The sequence below is a fragment of the Rhinopithecus roxellana genome, chromosome 11 (genome assembly GCF_007565055.1).
Source record: "Rhinopithecus roxellana isolate Shanxi Qingling chromosome 11, ASM756505v1, whole genome shotgun sequence".
In the NCBI taxonomy this organism is placed as follows: Eukaryota; Metazoa; Chordata; class Mammalia; order Primates; family Cercopithecidae; genus Rhinopithecus; species Rhinopithecus roxellana.
The window spans coordinates 97,438,504-97,457,971 of NC_044559.1; the positions used below are offsets into that span (position 1 = coordinate 97,438,504).

Here is a 19,468-nt window from a genome sequence, read left to right on the forward strand (position 1 = left end):
TAACCTTACTCTCCTGTCTCTTTTTTTCTTTACTGTTCTGATTATATTATTAATTTTTGTATCTCCATTAGATTTTGTATCAGTCCTAAGATTTTGGAAAGTGTCTCTGCGTTAGGACTGCTACAAAATTTTCAAAGTGGTAGATTAGAAAAATTGACCATATTTATTTTATAAACTAGAGAAACAATGTAATTATATCTTAATTAAAACAAGTATCTTAATATAATTGCCAATCATGATTTACATAGTTATCACCGTAACTTGTACTGTCTGTGTAAAATATTCAGATGAACACATTACAGTGTTACATCAGTGTTTAGAAAAAAACATTTAAATGGAAACACTTTATTCACACCAAGTAGATCAGTGATGCTTTCATTTGTAGACTCATCTGCTACAATGCACCAAATAATATTTTAAGTAATATAGTATTTAAAGTGAAATGTAGTTCTACCAAAGCAATGCATTAATGTTTAATGGAACATATTTTACATTTTTTCAGTTTTTACATTTAAATAAGATCACTTGAAATTAATTAAAAGTTGAGACACTCAGTTCCTCGGTTGCATTCGCCAACTTAAGTAGCCATGTGTGCTCTTTGGTTCTTGTATTGGACAGCACAGGCCAGGGGCTACTTGCATTTGAACCTACGGACCTTGTATCAATAACCAGATGGTTGCTCACTTTTCTTGCCCAGCAACTACATCTTCCTTGCCTTGTCCCACGGCACTCAGGAATTTTAGGAGTTTAGCAAATGAAGTCTTGTATAATTAAGTGGTCTCTGAAGGTCTCTTGATGACCATGACTCTTGGACAACGTCCCACTGTGCTAGGCCATTAGGACAAGTCTGGGGACAACTTCTGACTCCATGGACAGTCTGTGGGTTGTAATAGGGGTTAGCTTGAGACAAGGCCAAGGCAGAGTTTATAGGTCAACTGCAACTACTCTTCCTCTTCCCATGGGTTACTAACCAATGACTCAAGAGCAGTCTGGCTTGAACTTAGTTGGACGGGAATGTTGTCGGCAGAGGTAGCATTCTCATGGTTCTGGAAGGAGCAGGTTTCATTGTCACACCAATCATGAGAGTGTTAGGGGAAAGCTGTCCCTTAGCTAAGTTGGCTAGGAAGGTTTTCAAAAATCCATCTCAATTAATCTTCATAGGCTATGAAATTACACCTGAAAAATATGAAGAAAACGGAATGGGTGATTTGTGTGTTGAATACAAAATAATGATATAAGGCATTCTAGAATTTAGAAACCAACTTATGAACCAAGATGTTATTTTCAGAGTGGGTATACTTACCTTGCCTGGACCCTGATTAAACTCCTCTTTTTTTGTTTAAAGTTCAATTTATATTCTGACCATTTCTTTGTTTAGAGATATATTGCTTTGGTTCATATATTTGTACTACCTTCACAAAATATTAGGGGTATTTACTTAGATCTTAGGTTTCTCAAGTCTTTTTCTTCCATCTTTTCTTTCTTTCCTTCCTTCCTTCCTTCTTTCCTTCCTTCCTTCTTTTCCTTTCCTTTCTTTTTCCTTCCTTCCTTCTTTCCTTCCTTCCTTCCTTCCTTCCTTCCTTCCTTCCTTCCTTCCTTCCTTCCTTCCTTCCTCCTTTCCTTTCCTTTCCTTTCCTTTCCTTTCCTTTCCTTTCCTTTCCTTTCCTTTTCTTTCTTTTCTTTTCTTTTCTTTTCTTTTTCCTTCCTTCCTTCCTTCCTTCCTTCCTTCCTTCCTTCCTTCCTTCCTTCCTTCCTTCCTTCCTTCCTTTCCTTCTTTCCTTCTTTCTTTCTTAATTTCAGACAAGGTGTTTCTCTGTCACCCAGGCAGGAGTGCAGAGTGGTGCAGTCTTGACCTCCTGGGCTCATGTGACCCTCCTGCCTCAGCCTCCTGAGTAGCTGGGACCACAGCTGTGTGCCACCATGCCCAGCTAATTTTTAATTATTTTGTAGAGATGGGCTCTCACCATGTTCCCCAGGCTACTCTTGAACTCCTGAGCTCAAGCGATTCTCCCACGTCAGCCTCCCAAAGAGCTGGGATTACAGGCATGAGTCACCACGCCCGGCCAAACCTTTTCCTTTTGTCCCTGATCCTCTTAAACTTTCTTTTGTCTCCCAAACTCTTGCTCTGTGCTTTGTACATTGCTGTATGTTCAGATAGAGCTTAATCTGTGGTTACTCATCACTGCTGATTCATCAAATACAAAGTGTGCTTTAGTAACACTGAGTGGTATAGTCTAGAATCCTAAAAAAGTTGAGAAAAAGATTTTGTCCTCCTTATTTTCTGTTTTTTTCTATTGCTCCACCTTGTATTAGAAATTAGGAAAGACTCATGGTGAATATATCCAATCAATTCACCTCACCTCATGATGTTTCTAAATAAAATAATAAAATCTGAACCCATAGTCTTCGCCTTTTTTGAAGTTTAAGTATTGTTTCATCTGTGTCATTATGTAATTTCAAAGTGCCTTCTGGAAAATCCCTCAGGATGGAGATGACTCAGGATAGCCTTGCGCTGGTTTGTTATGGGGCCATCTAAATGAATGAATGGCCCTCTGAAATGGCAGCAACCACCCTAAGCTGCCTGGGTTCCAGTCCCATTTCTGACACCGTCTAGCTGAGTAGCCTCGGCCAAGTAACTTCCCACTCTCTAAACCTCATTTTTCTGTCTACACAAGGTAGGAATTAGATGATGACACTGCTTCCCAAGCCTTCCCACCCAACATTAGTGGCCCTTGAGATATCACTGATTGGCTGCTTCTCCAGTATATCTATGGAAATTGGAGAAATGCTGTGTGCTGAATTCTATTCCATATTTGGCTTCCAAAAGCTCATAAGCACATTAGAGACTGCAAGAAGCCTTGAAGTTAAGAAATCTGCTTAACATTGTTAAACCTAGCATTTTCTAAACTCTTTGAACTGGAAACTCTCCCTCTTTTGGAGGAAAAGCTTCCAGTATATTGGAGTATCCTGTCTTACATAGTTTGGGAAATGCTGGAGTAGATCAGTGGTGGGCAGATAGCAGCCTGCAGGCCAAATCCCTCTTGCCACCTGTTGTGTAAATAAAGTTTTATTGGAACACAGCTACACTCATTCATTTATGAATTGTCTGTTTGCCCCAGAATAGCCAAGTTGCAGAGTTGTGAGAGAGACCTGTATGGCCCATACTGCCTAAAATATATGTACCATCTGGTTATTTACAGAAAAAACACAACCTGCTCACTCCTACACACAGGATTATTTTCAAAGTGATTCATGAACATGGCTGAAAAAATCAGATCGTGGAGGAATGTTGTAAATGAAAAGCAATAGCTTTGTTTCAGAAGCAACACATTTTTAATGGTTCCAGTTAAACTTATTTTAGTGGTTATTACTAATAGTTGTATAACTCCTCACTCAGCCATTTCTGATGTATGTGCTTTGGGTTGCCTCTGTTTGATAGACCACGTTCGCATACACACACACACACACACACACACACAGGGATGCACAACCTCTTAGTTTTATCAGTACATGAATTCCTCTCTTGATTACCACTGCAGTTTGTTTTTTTCTTTTTTGAGATGAACTCTTGCTCTGTCTCTCAGGCCGGAGTGCAGTGGTGCCCTTGGCTCACTGCAACTTCTGCCTCCCAAGTTCAAGCAATTCTTCTACCTCAGCCTCCTGAGTAGCTGGGATTACAGGCGCCTGCCACCATACCCAGCTAATTTTTTTGTATTTTTAGTAGAGACGGTGTTTCACCATGTTGGCCAGGCTGGTCTTGAACTCCTGACCTCAAGTGATCCACCTTCCTCAGCCTCCCAAAGTGCTGGGATTACAAGTGTGAGCCACTGCACCCAGCCCTACCATTGCAGTTTTAATGTTCATAAACCTCTGTATCTGTTGCATCTGTTTCCTACCTTTTATCTTAGGTGCCAAATTTTATAAGATGAAGGGACTAGTACCACTAGCCTTCCGCATTCCTCTCTTTTCCTCTTGTCCATCTTTCAGCTTTTCTCGGCTATGTCTTTATTTTTACAGTGTTGAGTCTGATAACATTTGCCTTCTCTATCTGGAAATATTTTCCTTGCATTGCCCATTGAGCGAGTCTAAAGGTTGCAAACTGTCTTAGTCCCTTTAGTGTTGCTGTAAAGGAATACCTGAGGTTGGGGAATTTATAAAGAAAAGAGGTTTATTTGGCTCACGATTCTGCTGCTGGAAGATTGGGCATCTGGGGAAAGCCTCAGGCTGCTTCCACACATACTGAAAGGCAGAGAGGAGTTGGTGTGTGCAGAGATCAGATGGCGAGAGAGAAGGCAAGAGAGAGAGGAAGAAGGTCCCAGGCTCTTTCTAACAACCAGCTCTCCTGGGAACTAATAGAGTAAAAATTCACTCCCTGTCTCCCCACCCCCCAAAGAGAGCGTTAATCTATTCATGAGAAATCCACGCCCACGACCCAAACACCTCCTGTTAGGCACCACCTCCAACATAGAGGATCAGATTTCAACGAGGTTGCAAAGGGTCGAATATCCAAACCACAGCACAAGCCAATGAGCAATGTTAATGTAAATACTGCCAGTAGCAGAGCCAAGTAGTGCTTGCTGTGATTATACTTCCCTCTCTGTAATTCTAATATCACAACTGCCGCATCACTCAAAGTAGATAGTTCTTAATATCTTTTTCTTTAAATTTTTTTAAACTTTTGTATTTTTATTAAAATATATTAAAAAATTGGAATACTTCATGAATTTGCATGTCATCCTCGCGCAGGGGCCATGCTAATCTTCTCTGTAGCGTTCCGATTTTAGCATATTTGCTGTAATCCACCCACCTTGACCTCCCCAAGTGCTGGGATTACAGGCATGTACCACTGTGCCCAGCTGCTTTAATATCTTTTCCAATTGAGTTCATTCTGCTAATTTTTACCAGTTGCTCTAAATCATGGCACTTTTTTTTTTTTTTTGAGACGGAGTCTTACTTTGTGTCACCCAGGCTGGAGTGTAATGGCGTGATCTCAGTTCACTGCAACCTTCACCTCCCGAGTTCAAGTGATTTTTGTGTCTCAGCCTCCTGAGTAGTTGGGATTACAGGGTGTACCACCACACCTGGCTAATTTTTGTATTTTTAGTAGAAACGGACTTTCACCATGTTGGCCAGGCTGGTCTGGAACGCCTGACCTCAGGTGATCCGCCCGCCTCGGCCTCCCAAAGTGCTGGGATTACAGGCGTGAGTCGTGGCGCCTGTCCAATCATGGTGCATTTGAACCATGTCTCTCCTGCATTTTGTTGGTGGCATTTGTTTTCCCTTGAGATTATTAATTAATTAATTAATTTATTTATTTATTGAGATGTAATCTTGCTCTGTCACCCAGGCTGGAGTGCAGTGGCACAATCTCACCACACTACAGTCTCCACCTTCCAGGTTCAAGTGGTTCTCCTGCCTCAGTCTCCCCAGTAACTGGAACCACAGGCGTGTGTCACCACGCCCAGCTAATTTTTGTATTTTTAGTAGAGACAGGGTTTCACCATGTTGGCCAGGATGGTCTTGAGCTCTTGACCTCAGGTGATCCGCCCCCCTCGGCCTCCCGAAGTGCTGGGATTACAGGCGTGAGCCACCATGTCTGGCCCCCTTGAGTTTTTTACTGGTTTGTTTTTTTGGTGTGTGTGCCTTGTTGAGGGAAGAATTGTGCCTCCTTGACTATTTCCCTAAAATCCTCTAGTTTCTAACCCATTTGTCTATTGCTTGAATAAATGCATTCTTTTTGAACACATTCTTTGTGGATTCCACTCACTGATGTCCTAATGGCTTCCTAGACTTGCAGTTGTTGACTTTCCTTAAATTCTAGGCTTTGTTCCACCATGTGTTGGATGCCACATATCTCTTTGCCTGTGTTTTACATTCATTTTTTTTGAAATATATTTAATAGTCTCAAGTGACTTATTCCGATTGAGGCTCGCATTCAGAGTCTTACGTGTTTGAAAACATCTTTGATTGATATGAGTTTATAGGCTTGAAATACATTTTTCTTTAACCTTCAAAAATCTTGCCATATTGTTGTGGATTTGAAAAGGCACATGCTGGTCTGTTTGTTATTAACTGACTCTTTTTTCCTTTTTGAAAGCTACTAGAGTTTCTTTCTTTCTCTTTATTCCTCAATATTCTGCAATATTTATTAATACAATTATATAGTAATTTGACAGTGAATGTCTGAATGTGAGTCTTTGCTCATTTATTGACTTTGGTAGTCAGTGGGTGTATCAGTCAGGTTCTCGTCACACAAAAATCACACAGAAATTTGAACAGGGACACTAAACAATCATTAATTTGTAGCAGGGGATTAACTACTCAGAGGAAAAGAGAACTGTAAAGAATACAGGAATGGTTGGCTGGGTGCGGTGGCTCACGCCTATAATCCCAACACTTTGGGAGGAGGCCAAGGCGGGCAGATTGCTTGAGCCCAGGTATTTGAGACCAGCCTGGGCAATATGGTGAAACCCTGTCTCTACAAAAAATTAAAAAATTAGCTGGGCATGGTGGCACGCACCTGTAGTCCCACATACTCGGGAAGCTGAGGTGGAAGGATTGCTTGAGCTCAGGAGTTTGAGGCCATGATCACACTCCAGCCTAGGTAACAGAGTGAGACTCTACCTCAAAAAAAAAAAAAAAAAAGTTACAAAGAATATAAGAGTGACACATACATTGAGCAGCCCCTCCCTCTAGGGCTGAGACAAGATCGAGTTCAGAAGCGTCTGCATCTTGTGCACCCCCAAATCTGAAATTCAAATCTCAGGGCATGGCTTCATGGCCCATTGAGGCAGCACAGTTTGGGGAGATGCTGCATGCTAGCCCATGTGGAATACCGCTTGCTCAGGTGTTTAAAACACTGCTAGGAAACCACCCACCCACTGGGTGCCTGCAAGCTTTGCTGGGAGCCTGCTGGGTGCTGGGAGTACTCACTACTGGAGTATCTGCCAGACTTACCAGGAACCACCTGCAGGGTGCTGCCGAAACTCACTGGGGTGACACCCCTGGGTATTCCACAGGCTGCTAGCTGCTGCAGTCACAAGCTGGTGAGAGCATACCCCATAGGAGAAAAGCCCCTTCCTCCTGCATGACTCCTCCAGCACCCTCAACCAGCAAAGCTGATGTCCGCTGGCAAAGGGGAGACATTGACCACACCCAGCTCCCATAATTCAAAAGAAGGCAAAGAAGGGTGTCTTTGCAGCTGAGAGGTAACATGCGGATAAACAGCAAACATCTTGAAGTCTAAAAACTTATTTGTCTCCTTAGCTCTGGGGAGTTTGCTTGTACAGGTTAAGCATCCCTAATTCAAACATTTGAAATGCTCTGAAATCCGAAACTTTTCTAGTGCCAACATGACATGACACTCAAAGGTTATGTTCATTGGAGCACATAGGCTGTCAGATTTTTGGATTAGAGATGCTAGGCTGGTAAGTACGATGTAAATATTCCAGAATCCAAAAATGTCTGAAATCCGAAACACTTCTGATCTCAAGCATTTTGGATAAGGGATACTCAAACTGCATTATTTTTTGATAATTTCTTCCTCTTTCCCCCACCCCACATTTTGTGGTTTTTAGAACTCTGATTAGTCAAACATTAGGCTTCTTCAGTTCCCTCTCTGGCTTTTTTTTTCATGTTTTTTTTTTTTTTTTTTTTGAGACAGAGTCTTGCTCTCTCACCCAGGCTGGAGTGCAGCGGTGCCATCTCAGCTCACTGCAAGCTCCGCCTCCTGGGTTCACGCCATTCTCCTGCCTTAGCCACCCCACCGAGTAGCTGGGATTACAGGCCCCCACCACCACACCTGGCTAATTTGTATTTTTAGTAAAGATAGGGTTTCACCATGTTGGCCAGGTTGCTCTTGAACTCCTGACCTCAGGTGATCCGCCCTCCTCAGCCTCCGAAAGTGTTGGGATTACAGGCGTGAGCTACTGCACGAGGCCAAAATCTTTTGTTTTCTGATGACTGATTCTTTTCTCATTGCTGATGTAAGTTTGTACATTTTTTAAAAAGTTATTTTTACCATCATTTTAGCGGGCCAGCCTACCTGAGTTTAAATCACAGCCCTGGTATCTACTAGCCATGTGACTGTTCTAAGCCTTCATTTCTCATGTATGAAATGGGGATAATAATAGTGACCTAGGTTATAAATCATTAGAGTATAAATGAACTAATACATGAAAAGTCCTTAGTACAGTGCCTGGCATGTACTCACTGCTTTAAAGATAGATTTAGCTATGATTATTTGTAAATATACCACATTATACTGATTATAATCCATTTAATCATTATGTTAAAAGTACTTCTAGTCTGTAAAATATAATTTCTTTGGTCTTATTAATTACCACTACTACTGCTATCACCATTACCACTGCTTCCACAGATATCTTCAAGCAAGCAGATGTAGGAATTAATAGAAATTAGGTTTAAGGGCAAATTAATGGCATAAGATTTGCAGACATTTACTCAGGATACAAAATCAATATGCAAAAAACACAAGCATTCCTATAAACCAACAATAGACAAGCAGAGAGCCAAATCCCATTCACAATTGCTACAAAGACAATAAAATACCTAGGAATACAGCTAACAAGGGATGTGAAGGACCTCTTCAAGGAGAACTACAAACCACTGCTCAAGGAAATAAGAGAGGACACAAACAAATGGAAAAACATTCCATGCTCATGGATAAGAAGAATCAATATCGTGAAAATGGCCATACTGCCCAAAGTAATTTATAGATTTAATGTTATTCCCATCAAACTACCACTGACATTCTTCACAGAATTAGAAGAAAACTACTTTAAATTTCACATGGAACCAAAAAGAGCCTGTATAGGCAAGACAATCCTAAGCAAAAAGAATAAAGCTGGAGGCATCACCTACCTGACTTCAAAATATATTACAGTGTAACAGTAACCAAAACAGCATGGTACTGGTACCAAAGCAGACATATAGACCAATGGAACAGAACAGAGACCTCAGAAATAACACCACACATCTACAACCATCTGATCTTTGACAAACCAAGCAACAAAAAAGCAATGGGGAAGGATTCCCTATTTATTAAATGGTATTGGGAAAACTGCCTAGCCACATGCAGAAAACAGAAGCTGGACCTCTTCGTCACACCTTACACAAAAATTAATTCAATATGGATTAGAGACTTAAATATAAAACCCAAAACCATAAAAACCCCAGAAGAAAACCTAGGCAATACCATGCAGGACATAGGCATAGGCAAAGAACTTTATGACAAAAACACCAAAAGCAATTGCAACAAAAACGAAAATTGACAAGTGGGATCTAATTAAACGAAAGAGCTTCTGCACAGCAAAAGAAACTGTCAGAGTGAACAGGCAACCCACAGAATGGGAGAGAATTTTTGCAATCTACCCATCTGACAGAGGTCTAATGTCCAAAATCGACAAGGAACGTACACAAATTTACAAGAAATAAAACAACCCCATCAAAATGTGGGCAAAGGATATGAACAGACACTTCTCAAAAGAAAACATTCATACAGTCAACAAACGTGAAAAAAAGCTCAACATTACTGATCTGAGAAATGCAAATTAAAACCACAATGAGATACCATCTCACACCAGTCAGAATGGTGATTATGAAAAAGTCAAGAAACAACAGATGCTGGAGAGGATGTGGAGAAATAGGAACGCTTTTACACTGTTGGTGGGAATGTAAATTACTTCAACCATTGTGGAAGACAGTGTGGCGATTCCTCAAGGATCTAGAACCAGAAATACCATTTAACCCAGCAATCCCATTACTGAATATATGCCCCAAGGAATATAAATCATTCTACTATAAAGACACATGCACACATATGTTTATTGCAGCACTATTTACAATAGCAAAGACATGGAACCACCTAAATGACCATAAATGATAGGCATGAGCCGCCATGCCCAGCCAAGTCGTTTATTAAAAGTAGCTCAGTGTATACCCAAAGGAATATAAATCAATCGTTCTATTATAAAGAAACATGCACATATTTTTTCATTGCAGCACTATTTACAATAGCAAAGTCATGAAATCAGCCTAAATGCCCACCAATGATAGACTGGATAATGAAAATGTAGTACATATACACCATGGAATACTATGCAGCCAAAAAAAGGAATGAGATCATGTCCTTTGCAGGGACATGGATGAAGCCAGAAGCCATTGTCCTCAGCAAACTTACACAGGAACAGAAAACCAGACACCACATGTTCTCACTCGTAAGTGGGAGTTGAACAATGAGAACACATGGACATAGGGAGGGGAACATCACACACTGGGGCCTGTTGGGGGGTTGTAGGGCAAGGGGAGGGAGAGCATTAGGACAAATAGCTAATGCATGCAGGGCTTAAAACCTAGGTGATGGGTTGATGGATGCAGCAAACCACCATGGCACACGTTTACCTATGTAACAAACCTGCACCTTCTGCACTTGTATCCCGAACTTAAAGTAAAAAATAAAAATAAAAAAAAAATAATAAAAGATTTGGAGACATTTAAATTTTTCTTCCTTGGAATTTTTCTTGCAACTTTTTAAATTTTGAAAATGTGATAGGATAGCTACAGAAAAGTAGGAAGAACAGTCTCTATTCTCCCTCCGCCTCCTTTCTGTATGAACCCTGATGGTTACATTGGGGTACCTCCAGAAAATCTAGGATCATTTCCTCGTCTCAAGATACTTAAATTTATCACATCTACAAAATCTTTGCCATGTCAGGTAATAGTCACAGGTTCCAGGAAGTGGAATGTGGATATCTTTTGGGGGTCCATTATTCAGCCAACCATACATACCTTTTTTCCTTTTTTCTGTGAATAAAGTTAATATTTATACTAGCTTTGGCCATACCAAAAATCTCTTTGGGAAAGTTGCAAATTGGAGGAGAAAATGACCCCGTACATTTTTCTTTTAATTTCCAATATCCAGGGATAAAGAACTTACAATGCTACTTCAAGGTTTATATTACTATATTTTAAAAAATTGTGAGGCTCTCATTCCTGGTCTCTTTACATTTCAAAGGCATTAACACCCCACTTTAGAAATCAGCACCAAATGTACATGGTTTAAACAGATCCATTGCATACATCTCAATCTGTTGTTACCTAAGCGAGAAGTAATTTTTTAAATTGCTTCTTTAAATGTAGTAAGAGTTAAAGGAATTCCCCATTTCCTTCCCCAATCCCCTGAAAATCCCCAGGACTCCTGAGAGGTATCTGATCATGTCTTTTGGTTTGGGTGATTAGGATTTGAGTCACTCTGGGTTATCCTCTAGGATGGAGGGGGCAGTGACATTGAACAGGTACCTGAATGGCCAGTGAGGGGTCAAGTGTAGAATTCAGTTTCACCAATAAATGATTATCTTGGTTGTGAATGATGAGAACAATTGCCGGGGGTGGGGGGATAATGATCAATACACTGAGAAATTAAATTTTAAGTGGAATTTGGTGAAGAAATTATTGAGACCTACTCTACATGAGAACCTATGTTAGATGCTTTGGAGGATTAAAAAAGAAGAGACCAGCACTTTGGGAGGCTGAAGTGGGAGGACCACTTGAGGCCGGGAGTTCCAGACCAGCCTGGGCAACACAGTGAGAGCCTATCTCTACAGAAAAAAAAGGAGAGAGAGAGAGAAAGCATGAGAAAGTCATTTCTGCTAGTGAGAGAGACATGGTATAAATGTTTCAAAATTATTTGTAAGGCAACATATTTTGTGGCACAGTTTGGTGCATGCTCAGTTCCTTGGTGAAACACACACACACACACACATACACACGACACTGCAAGTTTAGGGAGTGGCGTGAGCTCTACAAGCTTGGAAAACTTATGAGAAGGCACAGACTTGGCTGAGGGGGAGCAGTGGTTGGGGTTTTGAGCATGGTAGGCTGAGGCGCCCAGCTCAATGGAGCAGGAAGTACCAGTGAACTAGGATATTAATGAACAGTTCAAGAACCTACCTGAGGCTGGGCACAGTGGCTCACGCCTGTAATCCTAGCACTTTGAGAGGCCGAGGCGGGGGAATTATTTGATACCAGGAATTCGAGACCAGCTTGGCCAACATAGGGGGAGACCCCATCTCTACAAAAAATAAAAAAAATTAGCTGGGGGTGGTGTCATGTGGCTGTGGTCCTAGCTACTCAGGAGGCTGGAGTGGGAGGATCGCTTGAGCCCAGGAGTTTGAGGCTGCAGTGAGCTGTGATCATGCCAGTGCACTCTAGCCTGGGCAACTGATCACAAAAAACAAGAGCCCACCTGACAGTGACTTCGGAGGAGAGACTTGGCTTTTGCTATTAACTTTCCCCGACTGTTTGTCAGGGCCACTGAGGAATCCCATGTGGGATGAGAAACACCCCACATTGCAGGGCACGGCTACCTGCAGGCAATCCTGGGAATCCCCCTGCACACTGGTGTCTGAATCCTTCTGATGTCTGCCTGCTGATTCCACGAGTCTGCTGGCCCCAGGCCAGGCTGTTTGTTGGAGCCCCAGCCACAGGGGCTGCTGGCGTGCACTTGGAGAACCAGCTGACAGAGGGCCTGTGTTCTATTCCCCTCCCCTTCTCTGCTTCACTTGCCATGAATGAACAGAACATGAGTGGAAAAGAGTGATGCATTTGGGGTGGAAGATGTGAATGTCAAGAGCAGGGTTTCTGGCACCAGGTGGTGGAGAAGGAGAAAGGCCAGACATCTCTGGAGCAGGGCGGGGCTGGTCCGGGGAAGGGGAAGCGCAGAAGTGCTCAGCATCTGGCATTTGACCCCCACGGTGATCCAGGTTACCCTCAAATCCAGTGTTAAGAGGGAACGTTAAATAATGAACCCAGAGAAACTTTAAAAATAGCGTGAAAAACTATGAAAATGGAGGAATAATCCTGAATCTGTTTCAAGGTTGGAATTTTGTTTTTGTTTTTACCAAAACTAAGCTCTCTCTTTTTTCTGTATTAAAAACAAACACCTAGATCCTTTCACACTGCACCTTTGCCTACATGGGGCCCCTTCACATTTTTGGACTGTCTTGGACGACAGCCTAAGATCCAAGATGGGTTCTTTTTTTTACAGTAAAGTGAAAGGAAAGAAGACTCATTCATTTAACGAATATTTGTGAGGCAGCCTGTCAAGTTGCATTAGAATCTGGCCCAGGTAGTGAGATCAGTAAGATACTACCCTTTTTCTCCTAAAGTTTGAAGTCAAAGGAGGCAACTTCAAGATAAATGAAGGTGTCAGTGATGGGCTGAGTGTTGAGAGTTTGCACCAGGGACAGCTCAGAGAACTGCTGCATGGGGACAGGACCTATCTGGGTGAGCAGATTGTCCACAGGTAATTCAGAGTCATCAGAGGTCAAAGGTCTGTGCTTGTTTAGGGATTCATTTTCAGTGTGTCTATAATAAGTTTTGAACTGATGGCTGTTAGGGTTGCCAAAAGACAACCTTACCTTCTTTATGAAATGGAATAATTTTATTGATAATTTCTACCACATCTGATAAACCTCGTGAATGTGTGATCTGAGCTAACTTCCTGATGTTGGCTGCAGCTTTGCTCAGTATCTAGGGAGTACTTGAGTGAGCTCAGAAACACAGAGCCCGTGCTGCTTAGTGGGTCCATGCGGTTGTTAATCTCATGCAGAACCCAGCGGGGAGGTTGGTGTGGATGGTTTTTGTCTTAGATCCAGTGAGACAGGTAAATGCTATAAGAAGGCTCTGGTTGCACTGTTGAATGTGGGTTTTTTTTCTTTGAGTAATTTTTCTTATTTTGATGGAACATTTATTCAAAATGTAGCACCTCCTCTGTCCTTTATGGAGTTATAGTATGGGACAGGTCATTACGACACACTTTTAAAGCTCTTTACTTTTTTTTTTTTTTTTTTTTTTTTGGAGATGGAGTCTTGCTCTATTACCCAAGCTGGAGTGCAGTGGTGTGACCTCAGTTCACTGCAATCTCCACCTCCCGGGTTCAAGTGATTCTCCTGCCTCAGCCTCCCGAGTAGCTGGGATTACAGGCGCCCACCACCACGTCTGGCTAATTTTTGTTTTTTTTAATAGAAACGGTGTTTTACTATGTTGGCCAGGCTGGTCCCACCCACCTCGGCCTCCCACAGTGCTGGGATTGCAGGCGTGAGCCACCCTACCCAGCCTACACCTCTTTACTTTTTAACAAGCCACCGTATCTTGTCTGACATGAGATTATTCATTTAGAAACATTTTATTTGATCTTCCAAATACATTAGAATGTCAGCCACAAAAGATAGCTTAGGGCCTTATAACTGAACCATTTACTTATAAGATTTCAAGTGTCAAGTTGGAATAATTTTCTGCAAAACGTAAGTAACCATTTTATGAATATGTATTTGTGATGAATGATTTCCTACACAAATGAAAAATTTGTTTTAATAGAAAATAGTAACTGGATACATTATTAGATACAATTTTTTTATTTCCCTATTTTCAGTTTCAATAGGGAAAATTTTAATTTTCCCTGTTATTTCCTTATTTTATTTCCCTATTTCAATGAATGAAATCATTCAATTATAAGCAACTCTAAGTCTCTTGAGGAAACTTGGGCATTATACAACTCTCTCTTCTCCCAAACTCAAACTAGCTTAAGCAAAACATGGAATTTGTTGACATGAATAATAGGAAAATCCAAGGATGAAGCTGGCTGCAGATGGAACTCAAGAGTTTTTTGGGTATTGGTCTTATTCTCTCTTGGAGTACAGGGGCCTGAGAGGTGGCCCCTGGAAGCTTTTCCAGCTTCAACCCAAAAGGAAAAAAGAGAGACCATCTTTCTTCTTGTGCTACTAAATCAAGTCTTGTGGAAGGAATCTCTTTGGCTGTGGACAGAGGAGTGGGTCTCTGCATGGTCTATTTTTGCAGTGAGGGGTGGGTAGGGTATGGTTATAAGGAGAGAGGAAGAATTTCCAGATGAACAGAGGGGTATAATGCAGGCAAAAGCCATGTATGTCCACTGTAACACACAAATATGATCCACATCTGTGCGCACACTTCAGCCCTGCATCAGCTGGAACACAGGCAGCAGGGCTGGAGCGTGAAGAGGGAGGTGGCCTGACCAGCTGGGTCTACAGCTTGTCTGCTTCCTCCTGAGAACAGTCAGGTGAGCCTTGAAGTGATGGGCTAAGGTGCAGTGCTTCTCAAACTTGTTTTTGTTAATACCCAAATAACCAAGAGGACTGAAATCGTGATTGCAGGTGGAGATAGGGGTGCCACAGGTAACTCCTGGCTCACGTAAAGAATGGAAATAGTGGCCAGACATGGTGACTCACGCCTGTAATCCCAGCACTTTGGGAGGCCAAGGCGGGCGGATCATGAGGTCAGGAGATTGAGACCATCCTGGCTAACACAGTGGTGAAACCCCGTCTCTGCTAAAAATACAAAAAATTACCGGGGCGTGGTGGCAGGCACCTGCAGTCCCAGCTACTTGGGAGGCTGAGGCAGGAGGATGGTGTGAACCCAGGAGGCGGAGCTTGCAGTGAACCGAGATCGCGCATTGCACTCCTGCCTGTGCGACCGAGCGAGTCTCTGTCTCAAAAAAAAAAAAAAAAAAAAAAAAGGAAATAGTAAGAATTTCTTCTCTCTGTTATGATCTTTTGGAGGGGAGCACTGAGCAGTGTGCCCAGAATTTTTCCTGTGTGACATTTTCAGGCTCTAGTGGGTGGAAAGATTTTGTGAATGTGTCTTCTTGGTGAGAGGGTGTCCTCTGAATCTGCTGGTAGGTTGGAGTGTTTGCAGGGAAATATTCATCAAAGGGCTTGCTCCATGAAGAACGTGACTTAGGATGATCTTTATTTTACATGCATTTCCATCATATGTAAGCAAAGTTAGGGTCTCAACATTCCCACCAGCACCTTCTTCTTCCAACTCTCAAGCTTCTGTCTTGGCAAAGCATTCGCTGTAGAAGCCTACACTTTGAGCCCATCCTTATTTTAGGTGAAATCATTTATTTCATCTATGTTTTTACTCTCTAGTGTGTCATCTCTTACTTTTTCACTTCTTGAAGATGAAAACCAATTCTGTCCTGAGTTTGGAAACCTTTCCTTGATAAGCCAGGGCCCATGTGCATAGAGTAAGCTTTTCAAATCACTTTACAGTTCCTTCCACATTTGTTGAAAGGGAGAGTTTAGAATACAAATCACTGTTCAGTAGCCAACTATATTACCAGCCCATCAACGCCCTGAGGGCACTGCATGGCAGACATTCTCCCACCGGTGCCTTCAGGTGCTCTGAGGCCTGGGCCTGAACTGGCCTTCTACCCTCTTGGCTGGAGATGTGTCTCCATCTGGCTTCACCTTCAGTGCCTCCTAACCCATGAATAATACTAAGTAAAGAATTGAGCAAAACTTACTGAGAAAACAAAACCTCTTTGTGAGTTTTTATGGCTTCAACGTGTCCTGAGCTATCTTTAAAAGTAGAGCAACTTGGGTCGGACATGGTGGCTCACACCTGTAATCCCAGCACTTTGGGAGGCTGAGGCAGGTGGATCATCTGAGGTCAGGAGTTGAAGACCAGCCTGGCCAACATGGCGAAACCCTGTCTCTACTAAAAATACAAAAACTATCCAGGTGTGGTGGCAGCACCTGTAATCCCAGCTACTCAGGGGGAGAATTGCTTGAACCCGGGGAGGCAGAGGTTGCAGTGAGCTAAGACTGCGCCACTACATTCCAGCCTGAGTGACAGAGCGAGACTCCGTCTCAAAAAACAAAATACAAACAGACAAAAAGAGCTGCTCATGGTGATGCATACCAGTAGTTCCAGCTACTTGGGAGGCTGAGCCAAGAGGACTGCTTGAGCCCAGGAGTTGGAGGCTTCAGTGAGCTATGATCACACGCTGCACTCTAGCCTGGGCAACAGAGCAAGACCCTGTCTCTAAAAGAATAAAAAATAAAATAGAGCAACCAAACAGCAGTTCAGTTATTAAAATCTATTCATGTATTCAGCTATTAGACAAAGACAAGGACCGAGTTAGATCCAGCCTGTGGACCAGTTGTTCAGATTTGTCTCTGAGCACACTGAAATACAGTTTTATAGCATCATTCGATGAGTGTGCTTTATGCAGCCCAGCTGGCTCCTTTTTGCTGGAAACAGGTGTAGTCACAGCTGGAGGGAGATTCACCAGTTGTATAGAGTTTTTCCATTCATCTTGATTCTGAAAAGAGCTTGAAGACAGTGTTAAGCAATTGTTACTTTCTTTGTATGTGTCTCCTTTCTAAGGTCTATACCTAGCACCTAGACTTCTTTTTATATACAAAATGTGTGATTTATTTTCCTTAAAAATTTGCTTCTTTTTTTTTCCCTGGAGTCATATGACTCATGCAGCGGGGTTTTATTTTTTATTTTATTTATTTTTTTGAAAGGGAGTCTCGCTCTGTTGCCCAGGCTGAAGTGCAGTGGTGTGATCTTAGCTCACTACAACCTCTGCCTTCTGGGTTCAAGCAATTCTCCCACCTCAGTCTCCTGAGTAGCTGAGATTACAGGTACCCGCCACCACGCCTGGCTAATTTTTGTATTTTAGTAGAGACGGGGTTTCACCATGTTGGTCAGGCTGGCCTCAAAACTCCTGACCTCAGGTGATCCACCCACCTCAGCCTCCCAAAGTGCTGGGATTACAGGCGTAAGCCACCACACCCGATATATTTTTTTAATTTTTTAAAATTTCAACAGCTTTAGGGGTACAAATGGTTTCTGGTTACATGGATGAATTTTATAGTGGTGAAGTCAGGGCTCTTAGTATACCCCTTTTAGTGTACCTGCCATCTGAATAGTGTACATTGTACCCAATAGGTAATTTTTCATCCCTCACTCCCACTACCCCTTCTCATAGGAGACATCAAGGTGAGTCAGCTTTCAAAATTACTAATTAGTGTTTTAAGTAAGCAGCTGGTACATTTGATACTTTCTGGAGTGGCTGCTGCTTTCAGCTGCTGAAGCCCTAGTGTTAGTAGTGCCACATCTTCATTCCTAGTTTGTTGTTATTGCTTTGGGACCCAGGGGTCTCTCTTGACCTCTAGCAGAAATTGTTCTCCAAGGCCCTGGACCCCAGTTCACTAGAATTGCCGAATTTCTAACCTCAGGAGTACTGTGCATTTTGCCAGGCATGCAGAACAGAGGAGTGCTCAACACTGCAGAGAGAGATAACACAGGCCCCTCCCTTCCTCTAGATGCCTTTCCTTTGGAATTCACAGTTTCCTTATAATTCTGTCCCTCGGGCTATTTAGGTCCAATGGCTTAAAGCGTATGAATCTCTCCCTTGAGCTTTCCTAAAAATTCCAAGTTCTTCCTTAGTTTTCCTTTTCCGCTTTGGTTATATTAAGAGAACATTAAATTGTATTTTGGGGCCAGGCAGGGTGGCTCACACACTTTGGGAGGCCGAGGTGGAAGGATTGCTTGAGGTTAGGAGTTGGGGACCAGCCTGGCCAATATAGCAACACCCTGTCTCTACTAAAAATACAAAAATTAGCGGGATATGATGGCACACACCTGTAATCCCAGCTACTGGGGAGGCTGAGGCAGGAGAATCGCTTGAACCCGGGAGGTGGAGGTTGCAGTGAGCCGAGATCATGCCACTGAACTCCAGCCTGGGTGACAGAGTAAATTCGATCTCAGAAAAAAAGAAAAATTGTATTTTGGGAAATGCTTGTAATGTAACTGTGCTCACAATAACTGCATCAATTGATTTTTTTAAGAGACAGAGTTGCACTCAGTCATCCAGGTTGGAATGCAGTGGTGCGATCCTAGCTCATTGCAGCCTCCAGCACCTGAGCTCAAGCCATCCTCCTGCTTCAGCTTGGACTATAGGCATGTGCCACCAGGCCTGGCTAATTTGAGAAAAGACTTTTTTTTTTTTTGGTAGAGACAGTGTCTTGCTCTGTTTCCAGGCTGTTTCAAAGTCCTAACTAACCTCAAGCAATCCTCCGGCCTCAGCTTCCCGAAGCACTACCCTACCAATATTAATTTTTGTTATCCCTCTCTTTGTTTACATCTTCTTACTTGGTTGGTTCATCACAATTCTGGTTGGGGGGGCTGTCTATGGGATGTGAGAGGACACTGGGCTCCTTAGCCCATCATAGGATCTAGAAGCTGGAATTGCAATTTTATCTATCTATCTATCTATCTATCTATCTATCTATCTATCTATCTCAATAACTATGTCTTAGGCCAAAACACTCCATCTTTTAGGCTTGCCTCTAAAATGAGGATAATGATCTAGTGAAGAAAGAAGATTTGGTTGATGTTGGTAAGGAACTTTCATAGGCCAAGCACGTATTATTTTTCCACTCTTTTGGTAGTAACTATTAGTATGCTGACTTTTCCCACCTTTGAATAAGGCATTCCTATTTAAGAAGGTGCTTTGAAAGACCTTTTTTCGGGAGAAAGAAAGGGCTGGCACATGCAGGTGTCTTGTGTGTGTGCGGTTGTGATGCACATAGCAGCTTGGCTCTGGAGTGCAGTG

General features: G+C 42.3%; 1 protein-coding gene and 1 non-coding gene across 3 annotated transcripts in view; one reads left to right on the top strand and one right to left on the bottom strand.

Moving 5' to 3' along the window:
* LOC104668646 (supervillin) overlaps window positions 1-19,468 on the top strand; it is a 286,257-nt gene that overhangs the window by 21,387 nt on the left and 245,402 nt on the right. The window lies entirely within an intron of this gene.
* Window positions 4,702-4,806, bottom strand: LOC115900653. The gene has a single exon (XR_004060306.1). It is a non-coding gene; the product is annotated as a U6 spliceosomal RNA (small nuclear RNA).